Here is a 27,836-nt window from a genome sequence, read left to right on the forward strand (position 1 = left end):
AATAGCAGCCAAAGGAAGTGCGAGTTCTTTTCCAACTGCCTCCTTTTTTGCGGAATTCTGGCTTCGTCTGCGCTATACCGGTCCATATCCAACGCAGAGACTGCTTCATATAAACGATCATAAAAGGTCTGAGCATTATCTAAATCTGGCAGTCTTGGTGTGATCAGAAAGGTTACATGTTTCCCTATCCATTCATATAAGTTTCATATCCATATTTGCAGTAGTTAGGGAAATATCTGCCAAAAGAAGTGCGATTTCTTGTCTGACTGTTTGATATTTTTGGCGAATTCTGGCTTCGTCTACGCTATACTGGTCCTTATCCCGCGCAGAGAAGGCTTCCTATAATCGAGCATAAAAGGTCCGAGAATTATCTAAACCTGGCAATCTTGGTGTCATCTGAAAGGCCACATGTTTCCCTGTCCATTTGTATAAGTTTCATATCCATATTTGCAGTAGTTAGGGAAATATCTGCCAAAGGAAGTGCAAGTTCTTGTCTGTTTGATATTTTCGCGGAATTCTGGCTTCGTCTGCGCTATACAGGTCCTTATCCCGCGCAGATACTGCTTCATATAATCGAGCATAAAAGGTCCGAGAATTATCTAAACCTGGCAATCTTGGTGTCTTCTGAAAGGTTAAATGTTTCCCTATCCATTCATATAAGTTTCATATCCATATTTGCAGTAGTTAGGGAAATATCTGCCAAAGGAAGTGCGATTTCTTGTCTGACTGTTTGATATTTTTTCAGAATTCTGGCTTCGTGTGCACCATACCGGTCTTTATCCCGCGCAGATACTGCTTCATATAATCGAGCATAAAAGGTCCGAGAATTATCTAAACCTGGCAATCTTGGTGTCTTCTGAAAGGCCACATCGTTCTCTATACATATATATACGTTTCATATCCCTATTTGCAGTAGTTAGGGAAATATCGTCAAAAGGAATTTCAAATTCGTGTCCACTTGCCTGATATTTTTGCGGAATTCTGGCTTCGTCTGCACCATACCGGTCTTTATCCTGCGCAGAGAATGCTTTATATAATCGAGCCTAAAAGGTCAGAGAATTATCTAAATCTGGCAATCTTGGTGTCATCTGAAAGGCCACATGTTTCCCTGTCCATTCATATAAGTTTCATATCCATATTCGCGGTAGTTAGGGAAATATCGTCCAAAGGAAATGCAAGTTCGTGTCCAACTGCCTCCTTTTTTGCAGAATTCTGGCTTCGTCTGCGCTCTACCGGTCCATATCCAACGCAGAGACTGCTTCATATAATCGATCATAAAAGGTCTGAGAATTATCTAAATCTGGCAATCTTGGTGTGATCTGAAAGCACACATGTTTCCCTATCCATTCATATAAGTTTCATATCCATATTTGCAGTAGTTAGGGAAATATCTGCCAAAGGAAGTGCGATTTCTTGTCTGACTGTTTGATATTTTTTCGGAATTCTGGCTTCGTCTACGCTATACTGGTCCTTATCCCGCGCAGAGAAGGCTTCCTATAATCGAGCATAAACGGTCCAAGAATTATCTAAACCTGGCAATCTTGGTGTGATCTGAAAGCGCACTTGTTTCCCTGTCCATTCATATAAGTTTCATATCCATATTTGCAGTAGTTAGGGAAATATCTGCCAAAGGAAGTGCGATTTCTTGTCTGACTGTTTGATATTTTTGGGGAATTCTGGCTTCGTCTACGCTATACTGGTCCTTATCCCGCGCAGAGAAGGCTTCCTATAATCGAGCATAAACGGTCCGAGAATTATCTAAACCTGGCGATCTTGGTGTCATCTGAAAGGCCACATGTTTCCCTGTCAATTTGTATAAGTTTCATATCCATATTCGCGGTAGTTAGGGAAATATCGTCCAAAGGAAATGCAAGTTCGTGTCCAACTGCCTACTTTTTTGCAGAATTCTGGCTTCGTCCGCGCTCTACCGGTCCATATCCAACGCAGAGACTGCTTCATATAATCGATCATAAAAGGTCTGAGAATTATCTAAATCTGGCAATCTTGGTGTGATCTGAAAGGCCACATGTTTCCCTATCCATTCATATAAGTTTCATATCCATATTTGCAGTAGTTAGGGAAATATCTGCCAAAGGAAGTGCGATTTCTTGTCTGACTGTTTGATATTTTTTCGGAATTCTGGCTTCGTCTACGCTATACTGGTCCTTATCCCGCGCAGAGAAGGCTTCCTATAATCGAGCATAAAAGGTCCGAGAATTATCTAAACCTGGCAATCTTGGTGTGATCTGAAAGGTTACATGTTTCCCTATCCATTCATATAAGTTTCATATCCATATTTGCAGTAGTTAGGGAAATATCTGCCAAAGGAAGTGCGATTTCTTGTCTGACTGTTTGATATTTTTGGCGAATTCTTGCTTCGTCTGCACAATACCGGTCTTTATCCTGCGCAGAGAATGCTTGATATAATCGAGCCTAAAAGGTCAGAGATCTATCTAAACCTGAAATCTTGGTGTCATCTGAAAGGCCACATATTTCCCTGTCCATTCATATAAGTTTCATATCCATATTCGCTGTAGTTAGGGAAATATCGTCCAAAGGAAGTGCGAGTTCTTTTCCAACTGCCGCCTTTTTTGCGGAATTCTGGCTTCGTCTGCGCTCTACCGGTCCATATCCAACGCAGGGACTGCTTCATATAATCGATCATAAAAGGTCTGAGATTTATCTAAATCTGGTAATGTTGGTGTGATCTGAAAGGTTACATGTTTCCCTATCCATTCATATAAGTTTCATATCCATATTTGCAGTAGTTAGGGAAATATCTGCAAAAGGAAGTGCGATTTCTTGTCTGACTGTTTGATATTTTTTCGGAATTCTGGCTTCGTCTACGCTATACTGGTCCTTATCCCGCGCAGAGAAGGCTTCCTATAATCGAGTATAAAAGGTCTGAGAATTATCTAAATCTGGCAATGTTGGTGTGATCTGAAAGGTTACATGTTTCCCTATCCATTCATATAAGTTTCATATCCATATTTGCAGTAGTTAGGGAAATATCTGTCAAAGGAAGTGCGATTTCTTGTCTGACTGTTTGATATTTTTGCGGAATTCTGGCTTCGTCTATGCTATACTGGTCCTTATCCCGCGCAGAGAAGGCTTCCTATAATCTAGCATAAAAGGTCCGAGAATTATCTAAACCTTGCAATCTTGGTGTGATCTGAAAGCTTAAATTTTTCCCTATCCATTCATATAAGTTTCATATCCATATTTGCAGTAGTTAGGGAAATATCTGCCAAAGGAAGTGCGATTTCTTGTCTGACTGTTTGATATATTTGCAGAATTCTGGCTTCGTCTGCACCATTCCGGGCTGTAACCTGCGCAGAGAATGCTTTATATAATCGAGCCTAAAAGGTCAGAGAATTATCTAAATCTGGCAATCGTGGTGTCATCTGAAAGGCCACATGTTTCCCTGTCCATTCATATAAGTTTCATATCCATATTTGCGGTAGTTAGGGAAATATCTTCCAAAGGAAATGCAAGTTCGTGTCCAACTGCCTCCTTTTTTGTAGAATTCTGGCTTCGTCTGCGCTACACCGGTCCATATCCAACGCTTCATATAATCGATCATAAAAGGTCTGAAAATTATCTAAATCTGGCAATGTTGGTGTGATCTGAAAGGGCACATGTTTCCCTGTCCATTTGTATAAGTTTCATATCCATATTTGCAGTAGTTAGGGAAATATCTGCCAAAGGAATTGCAAATTCGTGTCCACTTGCCTGATATTTTTGCGGAATTCTTGCTTCGTCTGCACCATACCGGTCTTTATCCTGCGCAGAGAATGCTTTATATAATCGAGCCTAAAAGGTCCAAGAATTATCTAAATCTGGCAATCTTGGTGTCATCTGAAAGGCCACATGTTTTCCTGTCTATTCATATAAGTTTCATATCCATATTCGCGGTAGTTAGGGAAATATCGTCCAAAGGAAGTGCGAGTTCTTTTCCAACTGCCGCCTTTTTTGCGGAATTCTGGCTTCGTCTGCGCTCTACCGGTCCATATCCAACGCAGGGACTGCTTCATATAATCGATCATAAAAGGTCTGAGAATTATCTAAATCTGGTAATGTTGGTGTGATCTGAAAGGTTACATGTTTCCCTATCCATTCATATAAGTTTCATATCCCTATTTGCAGTAGTTAGGGAAATATCTGCCAAAGGAAGTGCGATTTCTTGTCTGACTGTTTGATATTTTTTCGGAATTCTGGCTTCGTCTACGCTATACTGGTCCTTATCCCGCGCAGAGAAGGCTTCCTATAATCGAGTATAAAAGGTCTGAGAATTATCTAAATCTGGCAATCTTGGTGTGATCTGAAAGGTTACATGTTTCCCTATCCATTCATATAAGTTTCATATCCATATTTGCAGTAGTTAGGGAAATATCCGCCAAAGGAAGTGCGATTTCATGTCTGACTGTTTGATATTTTTGGGGAATTCTGGCTTCGTCTACGCTATACTGGTCTTTATCCCGCGCAGAGAAGGCTTCCTATACTCGAGCATAAAAGGTCTGAGAATTATCTAAACCTGGCGATCTTGGTGCATCTGAAAGGCCACATGTTTCCCTGTCCATTTGTATAAGTTTCATATCCATATTTGCAGTAGTTAGGGAAATATCTGCCAAAGGAAGTGCAAGTTCTTGTCTGACTGTTTGATATTTTTGCGGAATTCTGGCTTCGTCTGCGCTATACTGGTCCTTATCCCACTCAGCGACTGCTTCATATAATCGAGCATAAAAAGTCCCAGAATTATCTAAACCTGGCAATGTTCGTGTCATCTGAAAGGCCACATGTTTCCCTGTCCATTTGTATAAGTTTCATATCCATATTTGCAGTAGTTAGGGAAATATCGTCAAAAGGAATTGCAAATTCGTGTCCACTTGCCTGATATTTTTGCGGAATTCTTGCTTCGTCTGCACCATACCGGTCTTTATCCTGCGCAGAGAAGGCTTTATATAATCGAGCCTAAAAGGTCAGAGAATTATCTAAATCTGGCAATCTTGGTGTCATCTGAAAGGCCACATGTTTTCCTGTCCATTCATATAAGTTTCATATCCATATTCGCGGTAGTTAGGGAAATATCGTCCAAAGGAAATGCAAGTTCGTGTCAAACTGCCTCCTTTTTTGCAGAATTCTGGCTTCGTCTGCGCTCTACCGGTCCATATCCAACGCAGAGACTGCTTCATATAATCGATCATAAAAGGTCTGAGAATTATCTAAATCTGGCAATCTTGGTGTGATCTGAAAGGTTACATGTTTGCCTATCCATTCATATAAGTTTCATATCCATATTTGCAGTAGTTAGGGAAATATCTGCCAAAGGAAGTGCGATTTCTTGTCTGACTGTTTGATATTTTTTCGGAATTCTGGCTTCGTCTACGCTATACTGGTCCTTATCCCGCGCAGAGAAGGCTTCCTATAATCGAGCATAAAAGGTCCGAGAATTATCTAAACCTTGCAATCTTGGTGTGATCTGAAAGGTTACATATTTCCCTATCCATTCATATAAGTTTCATATCCATATTTGCAGTAGTTAGGGAAATATCTGCCAAAGGAATTGCAAATTCGTGTCCACTTGCCTGATATTTTTTCGGAATTTTTGCTTCGTCTGCACCATACCGGTCTTTATCCTGCGCAGAGAATGCTTTATATAATCGAGCCTAAAAGGTCAGAGAATTATCTAAACCTGAAATCTTGGTGTCATCTGAAAGGCCACATATTTCCCTGTCCATTCATATAAGTTTCATATCCATATTCGCGGTAGTTAGGGAAATATCGTCCAAAGGAAGTGCGAGTTCTTTTCCAACTGCCGCCTTTTTTGCGGAATTCTGGCTTCGTCTGCGCTCTACCGGTCCATATCCAACGCAGAGACTGCTTCATATAATCGATCATAAAAGGTCTGAGAATTATCTAAATCTGGTAATGTTGGTGTGATCTGAAAGGTTACATGTTTCCCTATCCATTCATATAAGTTTCATATCCATATTAGCAGTAGTTAGGGAAATATCTGCCAAAGGAAGTACGATTTCTTGTCTGACTGTTTGATATTTTTTCGGAATTCTGGCTTCGTCTACGCTATACTGGTACTTATCCCGCGCAGAGAAGGCTTCCTATAATCGAGTATAAAAGGTCTGAGAATTATCTAAATCTGGCAATCTTGGTGTGATCTGAAAGGTTACATGTTTCCCTATCCATTCATATCAGTTTCATATCCATATTTGCAGTAGTTAGGGAAATATCCGCCAAAGGAAGTGCGATGTCATGTCTGACTGTTTGATATTTTTGGGGAATTCTGGCTTCGTCTACGCTATACTGGTCTTTATCCCGCGCAGAGAAGGCTTCCTATACTCGAGCATAAAAGGTCTGAGAATTATCTAAACCTGGCGATCTTGGTGCATCTGAAAGGCCACATGTTTCCCTGTCCATTTGTATAAGTTACATATCCGTATTTGCAGTAGTTAGGGAAATATCTGCCAAAGGAAGTGCAAGTTCTTGTCTGACTGTTTGATATTTCGCGGACTTCTGGCTTCGTCTGCGCTATACTGTTCCTTATCCCGAGCAGGTACTGCTTCATATAATCGAGCATAAAAGGTCCAAGAATTATTTAAACCTGGCAATCTTGGTGTCATCTGAAAGGCCACATGTTTCTCTGTCCATTTGTATAAGTTTCATATCCATATTTGCAGTAGTTAGGGAAATATCGTCAAAAAGAATTGCAAATTCTTGTCCACTTGCCTGATTTTTTTGCGGAATTCTTGCTTCGTCTGCACCATACCAGTCTTTATCCTGCGCAGAGAAGGCTTTATATAATCGAGCCTAAAAGGTCAGAGAATTATGTAAATCTGGCAATCTTGGTGTCATGTGAAAGGCCACATGTTTTTCTGTCCATTCATATAAGTTTCATATCATATTCGCGGTAGTTAGGGAATTATCGTCCAAAGGAAGTGCGAGTTCTTTTCCAACTGCCGCCTTTTTTGCGGAATTCTGGCTTCGTCTGCGCTCTACCGGTCCATATCCAACGCAGGGAAGGCTTCCTATAATCGAGCATAAAAGGTCCGAGAATTATCTAAACCTTGCAATCTTGGTGTGATCTGAAAGGTTACATATTTCCCTATCCATTCATATAAGTTTCATATCCATATTTGCAGTAGTTAGGGAAATATCTGCCAAAGGAAGTGCGATTTCTTGTCTGACTGTTTGATATTTTTGGGGAATTCTGGCTTCGTCTGCACCATACCGGTCTTTAACCTGCGCAGAGAATGCTTTATATAATCGAGCCTAAAAGGTCAGAGAATTATCTAAATCTGGCAATCGTGGTGTCATCTGAAAGGCCACATGTTTCCCTGTCCATTCATATAAGCTTCATATCCATATTTGCGGTAGTTAGGGAAATATCTTCCAAAGGAAATGCAAGTTTGTGTCCAACTGCCTCCTTTTTTGTAGAATTCTGGCTTCGTCTGCGCTATACCGGTCCATATCCAACGCTTCATATAATCGATCATAAAAGGTCTGAGAATTATCTAAATCTGGCAATCTTGGTGTGATCTCAAAGGTTACATGTTTGCCTCTCCATTCATATAAGTTTCATATCCATATTTGCAGTAGTTAGGGAAATATCTGCCAAAGGAAGTGCGATTTCTTGTCTGACTGTTGGATATTTTTGGGGAATTCTGGCTTCGTCTACGCTATACTGGTCCTTATCCCGCGCAGAGAAGGCTTCCTATAATCGAGCATAAAAGGTCTGAGAATTATCTAAATCTGGCAATGTTGGTGTGATCTGAAAGGTGACATGTTTCCCTATCCATTCATATAAGTTTCATATCCATATTTGCAGTAGTTAGGGAAATATCCGCCAAAGGAAGTGCGATTTCATGTCTGACTGTTTGATATTTTTGCGGAATTCTGGCTTCGTCTATGCTATACTGGTCCTTATCCCGCGCAGAGAAGGCTTCCTATAATCGAGCATAAAAGGTCCGAGAATTATCTAAACCTGGCAATCTTGGTGTCATCTGAAAGGCCACATGTTTCCCTGTCCATTTGTATAAGTTTCATATCCATATTTGCAGTAGTTAGGGAAATATCTGCCAAAGGAATTGCAAATTCGTGTCCACTTGCCTGATATTTTTTCGGAATTTTTGCTTCGTCTGCACCATACCGGTCTTTATCCTGCGCAGAGAATGCTTTATATAATCGAGCCTAAAAGGTCAGAGAATTATCTAAACCTGAAATCTTGGTGTCATCTGAAAGGCCACATATTTCCCTGTCCATTCATATAAGTTTCATATCCATATTCGCGGTAGTTAGGGAAATATCGTCCAAAGGAAGTGCGAGTTCTTTTCCAACTGCCGCCTTTTTTGCGGAATTCTGGCTTCGTCTGCGCTCTACCGGTCCATATCCAACGCAGAGACTGCTTCATATAATCGATCATAAAAGGTCTGAGAATTATCTGAATCTGGTAATGTTGGTGTGATCTGAAAGGTTACATGTTTCCCTATCCATTCATATAAGTTTCATATCCATATTAGCAGTAGTTAGGGAAATATCTGCCAAAGGAAGTACGATTTCTTGTCTGACTGTTTGATATTTTTTCGGAATTCTGGCTTCGTCTACGCTATACTGGTACTTATCCCGCGCAGAGAAGGCTTCCTATAATCGAGTATAAAAGGTCTGAGAATTATCTAAATCTGGCAATCTTGGTGTGATCTGAAAGGTTACATGTTTCCCTATCCATTCATATCAGTTTCATATCCATATTTGCAGTAGTTAGGGAAATATCCGCCAAAGGAAGTGCGATGTCATGTCTGACTGTTTGATATTTTTGGGGAATTCTGGCTTCGTCTACGCTATACTGGTCTTTATCCCGCGCAGAGAAGGCTTCCTATACTCGAGCATAAAAGGTCTGAGAATTATCTAAACCTGGCGATCTTGGTGCATCTGAAAGGCCACATGTTTCCCTGTCCATTTGTATAAGTTACATATCCGTATTTGCAGTAGTTAGGGAAATATCTGCCAAAGGAAGTGCAAGTTCTTGTCTGACTGTTTGATATTTTCGCGGACTTCTGGCTTCGTCTGCGCTATACTGTTCCTTATCCCGAGCAGGTACTGCTTCATATAATCGAGCATAAAAGGTCCAAGAATTATTTAAACCTGGCAATCTTGGTGTCATCTGAAAGGCCACATGTTTCTCTGTCCATTTGTATAAGTTTCATATCCATATTTGCAGTAGTTAGGGAAATATCGTCAAAAAGAATTGCAAATTCTTGTCCACTTGCCTGATTTTTTTGCGGAATTCTTGCTTCGTCTGCACCATACCAGTCTTTATCCTGCGCAGAGAAGGCTTTATATAATCGAGCCTAAAAGGTCAGAGAATTATGTAAATCTGGCAATCTTGGTGTCATGTGAAAGGCCACATGTTTTTCTGTCCATTCATATAAGTTTCATATCCATATTCGCGGTAGTTAGGGAATTATCGTCCAAAGGAAGTGCGAGTTCTTTTCCAACTGCCGCCTTTTTTGCGGAATTCTGGCTTCGTCTGCGCTCTACCGGTCCATATCCAACGCAGGGAAGGCTTCCTATAATCGAGCATAAAAGGTCCGAGAATTATCTAAACCTTGCAATCTTGGTGTGATCTGAAAGGTTACATATTTCCCTATCCATTCATATAAGTTTCATATCCATATTTGCAGTAGTTAGGGAAATATCTGCCAAAGGAAGTGCGATTTCTTGTCTGACTGTTTGATATTTTTGGGGAATTCTGGCTTCGTCTGCACCATACCGGTCTTTAACCTGCGCAGAGAATGCTTTATATAATCGAGCCTAAAAGGTCAGAGAATTATCTAAATCTGGCAATCGTGGTGTCATCTGAAAGGCCACATGTTTCCCTGTCCATTCATATAAGTTTCATATCCATATTTGCGGTAGTTAGGGAAATATCTTCCAAAGGAAATGCAAGTTCGTGTCCAACTGCCTCCTTTTTTGTAGAATTCTGGCTTCGTCTGCGCTACACCGGTCCATATCCAACGCTTCATATAATCGATCATAAAAGGTCTGAGAATTATCTAAATCTGGCAATCTTGGTGTGATCTGAAAGGTTACATGTTTCCCTGTCCATTCATATAAGTTTCATATCCATATTTGCAGTAGTTAGGGAAATATCTGCCAAAGGAAGTGCGATTTCTTGTCTGACTGTTTGATATTTTTGCGGAATTCTGGCTTCGTCTACGCTATACTGGTCCTTATCCCGCGCAGAGAAGGCTTCCTATAATCGAGCATAAAAGGTCTGAGAATTATCTAAATCTGGCAATGTTGGTGTGATCTGAAAGGTGACATGTTTCCCTATCCATTCATATAAGTTTCATATCCATATTTGCAGTAGTTAGGGAAATATCCGCCAAAGGAAGTGCGATTTCATGTCTGACTGTTTGATATTTTTGCGGAATTCTGGCTTCGTCTATGCTATACTGGTCCTTATCCCGCGCAGAGAAGGCTTCCTATACTCGAGCATAAAAGGTCCGAGAATTATCTAAACCTGGCAATCTTGGTGTCATCTGAAAGGCCACATGTTTCCCTGTCCTTTTGTATAAGTTTCATATCCATATTTGCAGTAGTTAGGGAAATATCTTCCAAAAGAAATGCAAATTCGTGTCCACTTGCCTGATATTTTTGCGGAATTCTGGCTTCGTCTGCACCATACCGGTCTTTATCCTGCGCAGAGAATACTTTATATAATCGAGCCTAAAAGGTCAGAGAATTATCTAAACCTGGTAATCTTGGTGTCATCCGAAAGGCCACATGTTTCCCTGTCCATTGGTATAAGTTTCAAATCCATATTTGCAGTAGTTAGGGAAATATCTACCAAAGGAAGTGCGATTTCTTTTCCAACTGCCGCCTTTTTTGCGGAATTCTGGCTTCGTCTGCGCTCTACCGGTCCATATCCAACGCAGAGACTGCTTCATATAATCGATCATAAAAGGTCTGAGAATTATCTGAATCTGGTAATGTTGGTGTGATCTGAAAGGTTACATGTTTCCCTATCCATTCATATAAGTTTCATATCCATATTAGCAGTAGTTAGGGAAATATCTGCCAAAGGAAGTACGATTTCTTGTCTGACTGTTTGATATTTTTTCGGAATTCTGGCTTCGTCTACGCTATACTGGTACTTATCCCGCGCAGAGAAGGCTTCCTATAATCGAGTATAAAAGGTCTGAGAATTATCTAAATCTGGCAATCTTGGTGTGATCTGAAAGGTTACATGTTTCCCTATCCATTCATATCAGTTTCATATCCATATTTGCAGTAGTTAGGGAAATATCCGCCAAAGGAAGTGCGATGTCATGTCTGACTGTTTGATATTTTTGGGGAATTCTGGCTTCGTCTACGCTATACTGGTCTTTATCCCGCGCAGAGAAGGCTTCCTATACTCGAGCATAAAAGGTCTGAGAATTATCTAAACCTGGCGATCTTGGTGCATCTGAAAGGCCACATGTTTCCCTGTCCATTTGTATAAGTTTCATATCCGTATTTGCAGTAGTTAGGGAAATATCTGCCAAAGGAAGTGCAAGTTCTTGTCTGACTGTTTGATATTTTCGCGGACTTCTGGCTTCGTCTGCGCTATACTGTTCCTTATCCCGAGCAGGTACTGCTTCATATAATCGAGCATAAAAGGTCCAAGAATTATCTAAACCTGGCAATCTTGGTGTCATCTGAAAGGCCACATGTTTCTCTGTCCATTTGTATAAGTTTCATATCCATATTTGCAGTAGTTAGGGAAATATCGTCAAAAAGAATTGCAAATTCTTGTCCACTTGCCTGATTTTTTTGCGGAATTCTTGCTTCGTCTGCACCATACCAGTCTTTATCCTGCGCAGAGAAGGCTTTATATAATCGAGCCTAAAAGGTCAGAGAATTATGTAAATCTGGCAATCTTGGTGTCATGTGAAAGGCCACATGTTTTTCTGTCCATTCATATAAGTTTCATATCCATATTCGCGGTAGTTAGGGAATTATCGTCCAAAGGAAGTGCGAGTTCTTTTCCAACTGCCGCCTTTTTTGCGGAATTCTGGCTTCGTCTGCGCTCTACCGGTCCATATCCAACGCAGGGAAGGCTTCCTATAATCGAGCATAAAAGGTCCGAGAATTATCTAAACCTTGCAATCTTGGTGTGATCTGAAAGGTTACATATTTCCCTATCCATTCATATAAGTTTCATATCCATATTTGCAGTAGTTAGGGAAATATCTGCCAAAGGAAGTGCGATTTCTTGTCTGACTGTTTGATATTTTTGGGGAATTCTGGCTTCGTCTGCACCATACCGGTCTTTAACCTGCGCAGAGAATGCTTTATATAATCGAGCCTAAAAGGTCAGAGAATTATCTAAATCTGGCAATCTTGGTGTCATCTGAAAGGCCACATGTTTCCCTGTCCATTCATATAAGTTTCATATCCATATTTGCGGTAGTTAGGGAAATATCTTCCAAAGGAAATGCAAGTTTGTGTCCAACTGCCTCCTTTTTTGTAGAATTCTGGCTTCGTCTGCGCTATACCGGTCCATATCAAACGCTTCATATAATCGATCATAAAAGGTCTGAGAATTATCTAAATCTGGCAATCTTGGTGTGATCTCAAAGGTTACATGTTTGCCTCTCGATTCATATAAGTTTCATATCCATATTTGCAGTAGTTAGGGAAATATCTGCCAAAGGAATTGCGATTTCTTGTCTGACTGTTGGATATTTTTGGGGAATTCTGGCTTCGTCTACGCTATACTGGTCCTTATCCCGCGCAGAGAAGGCTTCCTATAATCGAGCATAAAAGGTCTGAGAATTATCTAAATCTGGCAATCTTGGTGTGATCTGAAAGGTTACATGTTTCCCTATCCATTCATATAAGTTTCATATCCATATTTGCAGTAGTTAGGGAAATATCCGCCAAAGGAAGTGCGATTTCATGTCTGACTGTTTGATATTTTTGGGGAATTCTGGCTTCTTCTACGCTATACTGGTCTTTATCCCGCGCAGAGAAGGCTTCCTATACTCGAGCATAAAATGTCTGATAATTATCTAAACCTGGCGATCTTGGTGCATCTGAAAGGCCACATGTTTCCCTGTCCATTTGTATAAGTTTCATATCCGTATTTGCAGTAGTTAGGGAAATATCTGCCAAAGGAAGTGCAAGTTCTTGTCTGACTGTTTGATATTTTCGCGGACCTCTGGCTTCGTCTGCGCTATACTGTTCCTTATCCCGAGCAGGTACTGCTTCATATAATCGAGCATAAAAGGTCCAGGAATTATTTAAACCTGGCAATCTTGGTGTCATCGGAAAGGCCACATGTTTCCCTGTCCATTTGTATAAGTTTCATATCCATATTTGCAGTAGTTAGGGAAATATCGTCAAAAGCAATTGCAAATTTGTGTCCACTTGCCTGATATTTTTGCTGAATTCTGGCTTCGTCTGCACCATACCAGTCTTTATCCTGCGCAGAGAATGCTTTATATAATCGAGCCTAAAAGGTCAGAGAATTATCTAAATCTGGCAATCTTGGTGTCGTCTTAAAGGCCACATGTTTTCCTGCCCATTCATATAAGTTTCATATCCATATTCGCGGTAGTTAGGGAAATATCGTCCAAAGGAAATGCAAGTTCGTGTCCAACTGCCTCCTTTTTTGCAAACTTCTGGCTTCGTCTGCGCTCTACCGGTCCATATCCAACGCAGAGACTGCTTCATATAATTGATCATAAAAGGTCTGAGAATTATCTAAATCTGGCAATCTTGCTGTGATCTGAAAGGTTACATGTTTCCCTATCCATTCATATAAGTTTCATATCCATATTTGCAGTAGTTAGGGAAATATCTGCAAAAGGAAGTGCGATTTCTTGTCTGACTGTTTGATATTTTTGCGGAATTCTGGCTTCGTCAACGCTATACTGGTCCTTATCCCGCGCAGAGAAGGCTTCCTATAATCGAGCATAAAAGGTCCGAGAATTATCTAAACCTGGCAATCCTGGTGTGATCTGAAAGCTTAAATTTTTCCCTATCCATTTATATAAGTTTTATATCCATATTTGCAGTAGTTAGGGAAATATCTGCCAAAGGAAGTGCGATTTCTTGTCTGACTGTTTGATATTTTTGCGGAATTCTGGCTTCGTCTACGCTATACTGGTCCTTATCCCGCGCAGAGAAGGCTTCCTATAATCGAGAATAAAAGGTCCGAGAATTATCTAAACCTGGCAATCTTGGTGTCATCTGAAAGGCCACATGTTTCCCTGTCCATTTGTATAAGTTTCATATCCATATTTGCAGTAGTTAGGGAAATATCTGCCAAAGGAATTGCAAATTCGTGTCCACTTGCCTGATATTTTTTCGGAATTTTTGCTTCGTCTGCACCATACCGGTCTTTATCCTGAGCAGAGAATGCTTTATATAATCGAGCCTAAAAGGTCAGAGAATTATCTAAACCTGAAATCTTGGTGTCATCTGAAAGGCCACATGTTTCCCTGTCCATTCATATAAGTTTCATATCCATATTCGCGGTAGTTAGGGAAATATCGTCCAAAGGAAGTGCGAGTTCTTTTCCAACTGCCGCCTTTTTTGCGGAATTCTGGCTTCGTCTGCGCTCTACCGGTCCATATCCAACGCAGGGACTGCTTCATATAATCGATCATAAAAGGTCTGAGAATTATCTAAATCTGGTAATGTTGGTGTGATCTGAAAGGTTACATGTTTCCCTATCCATTCATATAAGTTTCATATCCATATTTGCAGTAGTTAGGGAAATATCTGCCAAAGGAAGTACGATTTCTTGTCTGACTGTTTGATATTTTTTCGGAATTCTGGCTTTGTCTACGCTATACTGGTACTTATCCCGCGCAGAGAAGGCTTCCTATAATCGAGTATAAAAGGTCTGAGAATTATCTAAATCTGGCAATCCTGGTGTGATCTGAAAGGTTACATGTTTTCCTATCCATTTATATCAGTTTCATATCCATATTTGCAGTAGTTAGGGAAATATCCGCCAAAGGAAGTGCGATGTCATGTCTGACTGTTTGATATTTTTGGGGAATTCTGGCTTCGTCTACGCTATACTGGTCTTTATCCCGCGCAGAGAAGGCTTCCTATACTCGAGCATAAAAGGTCTGAGAATTATCTAAACCTGGCGATCTTGGTGCATCTGAAAGGCCACATGTTTCCCTGTCCATTTGTATAAGTTTCATATCCGTATTTGCAGTAGTTAGGGAAATATCTGCCAAAGGAAGTGCAAGTTCTTGTCTGACTGTTTGATATTTTCGCGGACTTCTGGCTTCGTCTGCGCTATACTGTTCCTTATCCCGAGCAGGTACTGCTTCATATAATCGAGCATAAAAGGTCCAAGAATTATCTAAACCTGGCAATCTTGGTGTCATCTGAAAGGCCACATGTTTCCCTGTCCATTTGTATAAGTTTCATATCCATATTTGCAGTAGTTAGGGAAATATCGTCAAAAGGAATTGCAAATTCGTGTCCACTTGCCTGATATTTTTGCGGAATTCTTGCTTCGTCTGCACCATACCGGTCTTTATCCTGCGCAGAGAATGCTTTATATAATCGAGCCTAAAAGGTCAGAGAATTATCTAAATCTGGCAATCTTGGTGTCATCTGAAAGGCCACATGTTTTCCTGTCTATTCATATAAGTTTCATATCCATATTCGCGGTAGTTAGGGAAATATCGTCCAAAGGAAGTGCGAGTTCTTTTCCAACTGCCGCCTTTTTTGCGGAATTCTGGCTTCGTCTGCGCTCTACCGGTCCATATCCAACGCAGGGAAGGCTTCCTATAATCGAGCATAAAAGGTCCGAGAATTATCTAAACCTTGCAATCTTGGTGTGATCTGAAAGGTTACATATTTCCCTATCCATTCATATAAGTTCCATATCCATATTTGCAGTAGTTAGGGAAATATCTGCCAAAGGAAGTGCGATTTCTTGTCTGACTGTTTGATATTTTTGGGGAATTCTGGCTTCGTCTGCACCATACCGGTCTTTAACCTGCGCAGAGAATGCTTTATATAATCGAGCCTAAAAGGTCAGAGAATTATCTAAATCTGGCAATCGTGGTGTCATCTGAAAGGCCATATGTTTCCCTGTCCATTCATATAAGTTTCATATCCATATTTGCGGTAGTTAGGGAAATATCTTCCAAAGGAAATGCAAGTTTGTGTCCAACTGCCTCCTTTTTTGTAGAATTCTGGCTTCGTCTGCGCTATACCGGTCCATATCCAACGCTTCATATAATCGATCATAAAAGGTCTGAGAATTATCTAAATCTGGCAATCTTGGTGTGATCTCAAAGGTTACATGTTTGCCTCTCCATTCATATAAGTTTCATATCCATATTTGCAGTAGTTAGGGAAATATCTGCCAAAGGAAGTGCGATTTCTTGTCTGACTGTTGGATATTTTTGGGGAATTCTGGCTTCGTCTACGCTATACTGGTCCTTATCCCGCGCAGAGAAGGCTTCCTATAATCGAGCATAAAAGGTCTGAGAATTATCTAAATCTGGCAATCTTGGTGTGATCTGAAAGGTTACATGTTTCCCTATCCATTCATATAAGTTTCATATCCATATTTGCAGTAGTTAGGGAAATATCCGCCAAAGGAAGTGCGATTTCATGTCTGACTGTTTGATATTTTTGGGGAATTCTGGCTTCTTCTACGCTATACTGGTCTTTATCCCGCGCAGAGAAGGCTTCCTATACTCGAGCATAAAATGTCTGATAATTATCTAAACCTGGCGATCTTGGTGCATCTGAAAGGCCACATGTTTCCCTGTCCATTTGTATAAGTTTCATATCCGTATTTGCAGTAGTTAGGGAAATATCTGCCAAAGGAAGTGCAAGTTCTTGTCTGACTGTTTGATATTTTCGCGGACCTCTGGCTTCGTCTGCGCTATACTGTTCCTTATCCCGAGCAGGTACTGCTTCATATAATCGAGCATAAAAGGTCCAAGAATTATCTAAACCTGGCAATCTTGGTGTCATCGGAAAGGCCACATGTTTCCCTGTCCATTTGTATAAGTTTCATATCCATATTTGCAGTAGTTAGGGAAATATCGTCAAAAAGAATTGCAAATTCGTGTCCACTTGCCTGATGTGAAAGGCCACATGTTTTCCTGTCCATTCATATAAGTTTCATATCCATATTTGCGGTAATTAGGGAAATATCGTCCAAAGGAAATGCAAGTTCGTGTCAAACTGCCTCCTTTTTTGCAGAATTCTGGCTTCGTCTGCGCTCTACCGGTCCATATCCAACGCAGAGACTGCTTCATATTATCGATCATAAAAGGTCTGAGAATTATCTAAATCTGGCAATCTTGGTGTGATATGAAAGGTTACATGTTTGCCTATCCATTCATATGAGTTTCATATCCATATTTGCAGTAGTTACTGAAATATCTGCCAAAGGAAGTGCGATTTCTTGTCTGACTGTTTGATATTTTTTCAAAATTCTGGCTTCGTCTACGCTATATCGGTCCTTATCCCGCGCAGAGAAGGCTTCCTATAATCGAGCATAAAAGGTCCGAGAATTATCTAAACCTGGCAATCTTGGTGTGATCTGAAAGGTTACATGTTTCCCTATCCATTCATATAAGTTTCATATCCATATTTGCAGTAGTTAGGGAAATATCTGCCAAAGGAAGTGCGATTTCTTGTCTGACTGTTTGATATTTTTGCAGAATTCTGGCTTCGTCTGCACCATACCGGTCTTTAACCTGCGCAGAGAATGCTTTATATAATCGAGCCTAAAAGGTCAGAGAATTATCTAAATCTGGCAATCTTGGTGTCATCTGAAAGGCCACATGTTTCCCTGTCCATTCATATAAGTTTCATATCCATATTTGCAGTAGTTAGGGAAATATCTTCCAAAGGAAATGCAAGTTCGTGTCCAACTGCCTCCTTTTTTGTAGAATTCAGGCTTCGTCTGCGCTATACCGGTCCATATCCAACGCAGAGACTGCTTCATATAATCGATCATAAAAGGTCTGAGAATTATCTAAATCTGGCAATTTTGGTGTGATCTGAAAGGTTACATGTTTGCCTCTCCATTCATATAAGTTTCATATCCATATTTGCAGTAGTTAGGGAAATATCTGCCAAAGGAAGTGCAAGTTCTTGTCTGACTGTTTGATATTTTTTCGGAATTCTGGCTTCGTCTGCGCTATACTGGTCCTTATCCCGAGCAGATACTGCTTCATATAATCGAGCATAAAAGGTCTGAATATTATCTAAATCTGGCAATGTTGGTGTGATCTGAAAGCGCACATGTTTCCCTGTCCATTCATATCAGTTTCATATCCATATTTACAGTAGTTATCGAAATATCGTCAAAAACAATTGCAAATTTGTGTCCACTTGCCTGATATTTTTGCGGAATTCTGGCTTCGTCTGCACCATACCGGTCTTTATCCTGCGCAGAGAATGCTTTATATAATCGAGCCTAAAAGGTCAGAGAATTATCTAAATCTGGCAATCTTGGTGTCATCTGAAAGGCCACATGTTTTCCTGTCCATTCATATAAGTTTCATATCCATATTCGCGGTAGTTAGGGAAATATCGTCCAAAGGAAATGCAAGTTCGTGTCCAACTGCCTCCTTTTTTGCAAACTTCTGGCTTCGTCTGCGCTCTACCGGTCCATATCCAACGCAGAGACTGCTTCATATAATTGATCATAAAAGGTCTGAGAATTATCTAAATCTGGCAATCTTGCTGTGATCTGAAAGCGCACATGTTTCCCTATCCATTCATATAAGTTTCATATCCATATTTGCAGTAGTTAGGGAAATATCTGCAAAAGGAAGTGCGATTTCTTGTCTGACTGTTTGATATTTTTGCGGAATTCTGGCTTCGTCAACGCTATACTGGTCCTTATCCCGCGCAGAGAAGGCTTCCTATAATCGAGCATAAAAGGTCCGAGAATTATCTAAACCTGGCAATCCTGGTGTGATCTGAAAGCTTAAATTTTTCCCTATCCATTCATATAAGTTTCATATCCATATTTGCAGTAGTTAGGGAAATATCTGCCAAAGGAAGTGCGATTTCTTGTCTGACTGTTTGATATTTTTGCGGAATTCTGGCTTCGTCTATGCTATACTGGTCCTTATCCCGCGAAGAGAAGGCTTCCTATAATCGAGCATAAAAGGTCCGATAATTATCTAAACCTGGCAATCTTGGTGTCATCTGAAAGGCCACATATTTCCCTGTCCATTCATATAAGTTTCATATCCATATTCGCGGTAGTTAGGGAAATATTGTCCAAAGGAAGTGCGAGTTCTTTTCCAACTGTTGCCTTTTTTGCGGAATTCTGGCTTCGTCTGCGCTCTACCGGTCCATATCCAACGCAGGGACTGCTTCATATAATCGATCATAAAAGGTCTGAGAATTATCTAAATCTGGTAAAGTTGGTGTCATCTAAAAGGCCACATGTTTCCCTGTCCATTTGTATAAGTTTCATATCCATATTTGCAGTAGTTGGGGAAATATCGTCAAAAGGAATCGCAAATTCGTGCCTACTTGCCTGATATTTTTGCGGAATTCTGGCTTCGTCTGCACCATACAGGTCTTTATCCTTCGCAGAGAATGCTTTATATAATCGAGCCTAATAGGTCAGAGAATTATGTAAATCTGGCAATCTTGGTGTCATCTGAAAGGCAATATGTTCCTCTATCCATTCATATTAATTTCCTATCCACATTTGCAGTAGTTGGCAAATTGCTGCCAAAGGAAGTGCGAGTTCGTTTCCAACTGCCTCCTTTTTTGCGGAATTCTGGCTTCGTCTGCGCTATACCAGTCCATATCCCACGCAGAGACTGCTTCATATAATCGATCATAAAAGGTCTGAGATCTATCTAAATCTGGCAATCTTGGTGTGATCTGAAAGCGCAGATGTTTCCCTGTCCATTCATATTAATTTCCTATCAATATTTTCAGTAGTTGGCAAATAGCTGCCAAAGGAAGTGCGATTTCTTGTCTGACTGTTTGATATTTTTTCGGAATTCTTGCTTCGTCTACGCTATACTGGTCCTTATCCCGCGCAGAGAAGGCTTCCTTTAATCGAGCATAAAAGGTCCGAGAATTATCTAAACCTTGAAATCTTGGTGTGATTTGAAAGGTTACATGTTTCCCTATCCATTCATATAAGTTTCATATCAATATTTGAAGTAGTTAGGGAAATATCTGCCAAAGAAAGTGCGAGTTCTTGTCTGACTGTTTGATATTTTTGCGGAATTCTGGCTTCGTCTACGCTATACTGGTCCTTATTCCGCGCAGAGAAGGCTTCCTATAATCGAGCATAAAAGGTCCGAGAATTATCTAAACCTGGCAATCTTGGTGTCATCTGAAAGGCCACATGTTTCCCTGTCCATTTGTATAAGTTTCATATCCATATTTGCAGTAGTTAGGGAAATATCGTCAAAAGCAATTGCAAATTTGTGTCCAATTGCCTGATATTTTTGCGGAATTCTGGCTTCGTCTGCACCATACCGGTCTTTATTCTGCGCAGAGAATGTTTTATATAATCGAGCATAAAAGGTCAGAGAATTATCTAAATCTGGCAATCGTTGTGTCGTCTTAAAGGCCACATGTTTCCCTGTCCATTCATATAAGTTTCATATCCCTATTCGCGGTAGTTAGGGAAATATCGTCCAAAGGAAATGCAAGTTTGTGTCCAACTGCCTCCTTTTTTGCTAACTTCTGGCTTCGTCCGCGCTCTACCGGTCCATATCCAACGCAGAGACTGCTTCATATAATCCATCATAAAAGGTCTGAGAATTATCTAAATCTGGCAATCTTGGTGTCATCTGAAAGGCCACATGTTTCCCTGTCCATTCATATAAGTTTCATATCCATATTTGCAGTAGTTAGGGAAATATCTGCCAAAGGAAGTGCGATTTCTTGTCTGACTGTTTGATATTTTTGCGGAATTCTGGCTTCGTCTACGCTATACTGGTCCTTATCCCGCGCAGAGAAGGCTTCCTATAATCGAGCATAAAAGGTCCGAGAATTATCTAAACCTGGCAATCCTGGTGTGATCGGAAAGCTTAATTTTTCCCTATCCATTCATACAAGTTTCATATCCATATTTGCAGTAGTTAGGGAAATATCTGCCAAAGGAAGTGCGATTTCTTGTCTGACTGTTTGATATTTTTGCGGAATTCTGGCTTCGTCTACGCTATACTGGTCCTTATCCCGCTCAGAGAAGGCTTCCTATAATCGAGTATAAAAGGCCCGAGAATTATCTAAACCTTGCAATCTTGGTGTGATCTGAAAGGTTACATGTTTCCCTATCCATTCATATAAGTTTCATATCCATATTTGCATTAGTTACGGAAATATCTGCCAAAGGAAGTGCGATTTCTTGTCTGACTGTTTGATATTTTTTCGGAATTCTGGCTTCGTCTACGCTATACTGGTCCTTATCCCGCGCAGAGAAGGCTTCCTATAATCGAGCATAAACGGTCCGAGAATTATCTAAACCTGGCGATCTTGGTGTCATCTGAAAGGCCACATGTTTCCCTGTCAATTTGTATAAGTTTCATATCCATATTTGCAGTAGTTAGGGAAATATCTGCCAAAGGAAGTGCAAGTTCTTGTCTGACTGTTTGATATTTTCGCGGAATTCTGGCTTCGTCTGCACCATACCGGTCTTTATTCTGCGCAGAGAATGCTTTATATAATCGAGCCTAAAAGGTCAGAGAATTATCTAAATCTGGCAATCGTTGTGTCGTCTTAAAGGCCACATGTTTCCCTGTCCATTCATATAAGTTTCATATCCCTATTCGCGGTAGTTAGGGAAATATCGTCCAAAGGAAATGCAAGTTTGTGTCCAACTGCCTCCTTTTTTGCTAACTTCTGGCTTCGTCTGCGCTCTACCGGTCCATATCCAACGCAGAGACTGCTTCATATAATCGATCATAAAAGGTCTGAGAATTATCTAAATCTGGCAATCTTGGTGTGATCTGAAAGGTTACATGTTTGCCTATCCATTCATATAAGTTTCATATCCATATTTGCAGTAGTTAGGGAAATATCTGCCAAAGGAAGTGCGATTTCTTGTCTGACTGTTTGATATTTTTGCGGAATTCTGGCTTCGTCTACGCTATACTGGTCCTTATCCCGCGCAGAGAAGGCTTCCTATAATCGAGCATAAAAGGTCCGAGAATTATCTAAACCTGGCAATCTTGGTGTGATCTGAAAGGTTACATGTTTCCCTATCCATTCATATAAGTTTCATATCCATATTTGCAGTAGTTAGGGAAATATCTGCCAAAGGAATTGCGATTTCTTGTCTGACTGTTTGATATTTTTAAGGAATTCTGGCTTCGTCTGCGCTATACTGGTCCTTATCCCGAGCAGATACTGCTTCATATAATCGAGCATAAAAGGTCTGAAAATTATCTAAATCTGGCAATGTTTGGTGATCTGAAAGCGCACATGTTTCCCTGTCCATTCATATAAGTTTCATATCCATATTTAAAGTAGTTAGGGAAATATCGTCAAAAGCAATTGCAAATTTGTGTCCAATTGCCTGATATTTTTGCGGAATTCTGGCTTCGTCTGCACCATACCGGTCTTTATTCTGCGCAGAGAATGCTTTATATAATCGAGCCTAAAAGGTCAGAGAATTATCTAAATCTGGCAATCGTTGTGTCGTCTTAAAGGCCACATGTTTCCCTGTCCATTCATATAAGTTTCATATCCCTATTCGCGGTAGTTAGGGAAATATCGTCCAAAGGAAATGCAAGTTTGTGTCCAACTGCCTCCTTTTTTGCTAACTTCTGGCTTCGTCTGCGCTCTACCGGTCCATATCCAACGCAGAGACTGCTTCATATAATCGATCATAAAAGGTCTGAGAATTATCTAAATCTGGCAATCTTGGTGTGATCTGAAAGGTTACATGTTTCCCTATCCATTAATATAAGTTTCATATCCAAATTTGCAGTAGTTAGGGAAATATCTGCAAAAGGAAGTGCGATTTCTTGTCTGACTGTTTGATATTTTTGCGGAATTCTGGCTTCGTCTACGCTATACTGGTCCTTATCCCGCGCAGAGAAGGCTTCCTATAATCGAGCATAAAAGGTCCGAGAATTATCTAAACCTGGCAATCGTGGTGTGATCTGAAAGCTTAAATTTTTCCCTATCCATTCATATAAGTTTTATATCCATATTTGCAGTAGTTAGGGAAATATCTGCCAAAGGAAGTGCGATTTCTTGTCTGACTGTTTGATATTTTTGCGGAATTCTGGCTTCGTCTGCGCTATACTGGTCCTTATCCCGAGCAGATACTGCTTCATATAATCAAGCATAAAAGGTCTGAAAATTATCTAAATCTGGCAATGTTTGGTGATCTGAAAGCGCACATGCTTCCCTGTCCATTCATATAAGTTTCATATCCATATTTAAAGTAGTTAGGGAAATATCGTCAAAAGCAATTGCAAATTTGTGTCCAATTGCCTGATATTTTTGCGGAATTCTGGCTTCGTCTGCACCATAGCGGTCTTTATTCTGCGCAGAGAATGCTTTATATAATCGAGCCTAAAAGGTCAGAGAATTATCTAAATCTGGCAATCGTTGTGTCGTCTTAAAGGCCACATGTTTCCCTGTCCATTCATATAAGTTTCATATCCATATTTGCAGTAGTTAGGGAAATATCTGCCAAAGGAAGTGCGATTTCTTGTCTGACTGTTTGATATTTTTGCGGAATTCTGGCTTCGTCTACGCTATACTGGTCCTTATCCCGCGCAGAGAAGGCTTCCTATAATCGAGCATAAAAGGTCCGAGAATTATCTAAACCTGGCAATCTTGGTGTCATCTGAAAGGCCACATGTTTCCCTGTCCATTTGTATAAGTTTCATATCCATATTTGCAGTAGTTAGGGAAATATCGTCAAAAGGAATTGCAAATTCGTGTCCACTTGCCTGATATTTTTGCGGAATTCTTGCTTCGTCTGCACCATACCGGTCTTTATCCTGCGCAGAGAAGGCTTTATATAATCGAGCCTAAAAGGTTAGAAAATTATGTAAATCTGGCAATCTTGGTGTCATGTGAGAGGCCACAGGTTTTCCTGTCCATTCATATAAGTTTCATATCCATTTTCGCGGTAGTTAGGGAAATATCGTCCAAAGGAAATGCAAGTTCGTGTCCAACTGCCTCCTTTTTTGCAGAATTCTGGCTTCGTCCGCGCTCTACCGGTCCATATCCAACGCAGAGACTGCTTCATATAATCGATCATAAAAGGTCTGAGATCTATCTAAATCTGGCAATCTTGGTGTGATCTGAAAGCACACATGTTTGCCTATCCATTCATATAAGTTTCATATCCATATTTGCAGTAGTTAGGGAAATATCTGCCAAAGGAAGTCCAATTTCTTGTCTGACTGTTTGATATTTTTTCGGAATTCTGGCTTCGTCTACGCTATACTGGTCCTTATCCCGCGCAGATAAGGCTTCCTATAATCGAGCATAAAAGGTCCGAGAAATATCTAAACCTGGCAATCTTGGTGTGATCTGAAAGGTTACATGTTTCCCTATCCATTCATATAAGTTTCATATCCATATTTGCAGTAGTTAGGGAAATATCTGCCAAAGGAAGTGCAAGTTCTTGTCTGACTGTTTGAAATTTTTGGGGAATTCTGGCTTCGTCTACGCTATACTGGTCCTTATCCCGCGCAGAGAAGGCTTCCTAAAATCGAGCATAAACGGTCTGAAAATTATCTAAACCTGGCGATCTTGGTGTCATCTGAAAGGCCACATGTTTCCCTGTCCATTTGTATAAGTTTCATATCCATATTTGCAGTAGTTAGGGAAATATCTGCCAAAGGAATTGCAAATTCGTGTCCACTTGCCTGATATTTTTTCGGAATTCTTGCTTTGTCTGCACCATACCGGTCTTTATCCTGCGCAGAGAATGCTTTATATAATCGAGCCTAAAAGGTCAGAGAATTATCTAAACCTGAAATCTTGGTGTCATCTGAAAGACCACATATTTCCCTGTCCATTCATATAAGTTTCATATCCATATTCGCGGTAGTTAGGGAAATATCGTCCAAAGGAAGTGCGAGTTCTTTTCCAACTGCCGCCTTTTTTGCGGAATTCTGGCTTCGTCTGCGCTCTACCGGTCCATATCCAACGCAGGGACTGCTTCATATAATCGATCATAAAAGGTCTGAGAATTATCTAAATCTGGTAATGTTGGTGTGATCTGAAAGGTTACATGTTTCCCTATCCATTAATATAAGTTTCATATCCAAATTTGCAGTAGTTAGGGAAATATCTGCAAAAGGAAGTGCGATTTCTTGTCTGACTGTTTGATATTTTTTCGGAATTCTGGCTTCGTCTACGCTATACTGGTCCTTATCCCGCGCAGAGAAGGCTTCCTATAATCGAGCATAAAAGGTCCGAGAATTATCTAAACCTGGCAATCTTGGTGTGATCTGAAAGGTTAAATGTTTCCCTATCCATTCATATAAGTTTCATAGCCATATTTGCAGTAGTTAGGGAAATATCTGCCAAAGGAAGTTTGATTTCTTGTCTGACTGTTTGATATTTTCGCGGAATTCTGGCTTCGTCTGCGCTATACTGGTCCTTATCCCGAGCAGATACTGCTTCATATAATCGAGCATAAAAGGTCTGAAAATTATCTAAATCTGGCAATGTTTGGTGATCTGAAAGCGCACATGTTTCCCTGTCCATTCATATAAGTTTCATATCCATATTTAAAGTAGTTAGGGAAATATCGTCAAAAGCAATTGCAAATTTGTGTCCAATTGCCTGATATTTTTGCGGAATTCTGGCTTCGTCTGCACCATAGCGGTCTTTATTCTGCGCAGAGAATGCTTTATATAATCGAGCCTAAAAGGTCAGAGAATTATCTAAATCTGGCAATCGTTGTGTCGTCTTAAAGGCCACATGTTTCCCTGTCCATTCATATAAGTTTTATATCCATATTTGCAGTAGTTAGGGAAATATCTGCCAAAGGAAGTGCGATTTCTTGTCTGACTGTTTGATATTTTTGCGGAATTCTGGCTTCGTCTACGCTATACTGGTCCTTATCCCGCGCAGAGAAGGCTTCCTATAATTGAGAATAAAAGGTCCGAGAATTATCTAAACCTGGCAATCTTGGTGTCATCTGAAAGGCCACATGTTTCCCTGTCCATTTGTATAAGTTTCATATCCGTATTTGCAGTAGTTAGGGAAATATCGTCAAAAGGAATTGCAAAATCGTGTCCAATTGCCTGATATTTTTGCGGAATTCTGGCTTCGTCTACGCTATACTGGTCCTTATCCCGCGCAGAGAAGGCTTCCTATAATCGAGAATAAAAGGTCCGAGAATTATCTAAACCTGGCAATCTTGGTGTCATGTGAGAGGCCACAGGTTTTCCTGTCCATTCATATAAGTTTCATATCCATTTTCGCGGTAGTTAGGGAAATATCGTCCAAAGGAAATGCAAGTTCCTGTCCAACTGCCTCCTTTTTTTTGCAGAATTCTGGCTTCGTCCGCGCTCTACCGGTCCATATCCAACGCAGAGACTGCTTCATATAATCGATCATAAAAGGTCTGAGATCTATCTAAATCTGGCAATCTTGGTGTGATCTGAAAGCACACATGTTTGCCTATCCATTCATATAAGTTTCAAGTCCATATTTGCAGTAGTTAGGGAAATATCTGCCAAAGGAATTGCGATTTCTTGTCTGACTGTTTGAAATTTTTGGGGAATTCTGGCTTCGTCTACGCTATACTGGTCCTTATCCCGCGCAGAGAAGGCTTCCTAAAATCGAGCATAAACGGTCTGAAAATTATCTAAACCTGGCGATCTTGGTGTCATCTGAAAGGCCACATGTTTCCCTGTCCATTTGTATAAGTTTCATATCCATATTTGCAGTAGTTAGGGAAATATCTGCCAAAGGAATTGCAAATTCGTGTCCACTTGCCTGATATTTTTTCGGAATTCTTGCTTTGTCTGCACCATACCGGTCTTTATCCTGCGCAGAGAATGCTTTATATAATCGAGCCTAAAAGGTCAGAGAATTATCTAAACCTGAAATCTTGGTGTCATCTGAAAGACCACATATTTCCCCGTCCATTCATATAAGTTTCATATCCATATTCGTGGTAGTTAGGGAAATATCGTCCAAAGGAAGTGCAAGTTCTTTTCCAACTGCCGCCTTTTTTGCGGAATTCTGGCTTCGTCTGCGCTCTACCGGTCCATATCCAACGCAGGGACTGCTTCATATAATCGATCATAAAAGGTCTGAGAATTATCTAAATCTGGTAATGTTGGTGTGATCTGAAAGGTTACATGTTTCCCTATCCATTCATATAAGTTTCATATCCCTATTTGCAGTAGTTAGGGAAATATCTGCCAAAGGAAGTGCGATTTCATGTCTGACTGTTTGATATTTTTGCGGAATTCTGGCTTCGTCTACGCGATACTGGTCCTTATCCCGCTCAGAGAAGGCTTCCTATAATCGAGCATAAAAGGCCCGAGAATTATCTAAGCCTTGCAATCTTGGTGTGATCTGAAAGGTTACATGTTTCCCTATCCATTCATATAAGTTTCATATCCATATTTGCATTAGTTACGGAAATATCTGCCAAAGGAAGTGCGATTTCTTGTCTGACTGTTTGATATTTTTTCGGAATTCTGGCTTCGTCTACGCTATACTGGTCCTTATCCCGCGCAGAAAAAGCTTCCTATAATCGAGCATAAACGGTCCGAGAATTATCTAAACCTGGCGATCTTGGTGTCATCTGAAAGGCCACATGTTTCCCTGTCCATTCGTATAAGTTTCATTTCCATATT

The 27,836-nt window shown here is 40.3% G+C and overlaps 1 long non-coding RNA gene across 1 annotated transcript in view; it reads right to left on the reverse strand.

Annotated features, from left to right (window-relative positions):
• Positions 1-27,836, reverse strand: part of LOC147799536 (uncharacterized) — a 243,924-nt gene that overhangs the window by 180,368 nt on the left and 35,720 nt on the right. The window lies entirely within an intron of this gene.

The sequence above is a fragment of the Acanthaster planci genome, linkage group LG03 (genome assembly GCF_054643075.1).
Source record: "Acanthaster planci isolate LZ-2023a linkage group LG03, COTS_SCS, whole genome shotgun sequence".
NCBI lineage: Eukaryota > Metazoa > Echinodermata > Asteroidea > Valvatida > Acanthasteridae > Acanthaster > Acanthaster planci.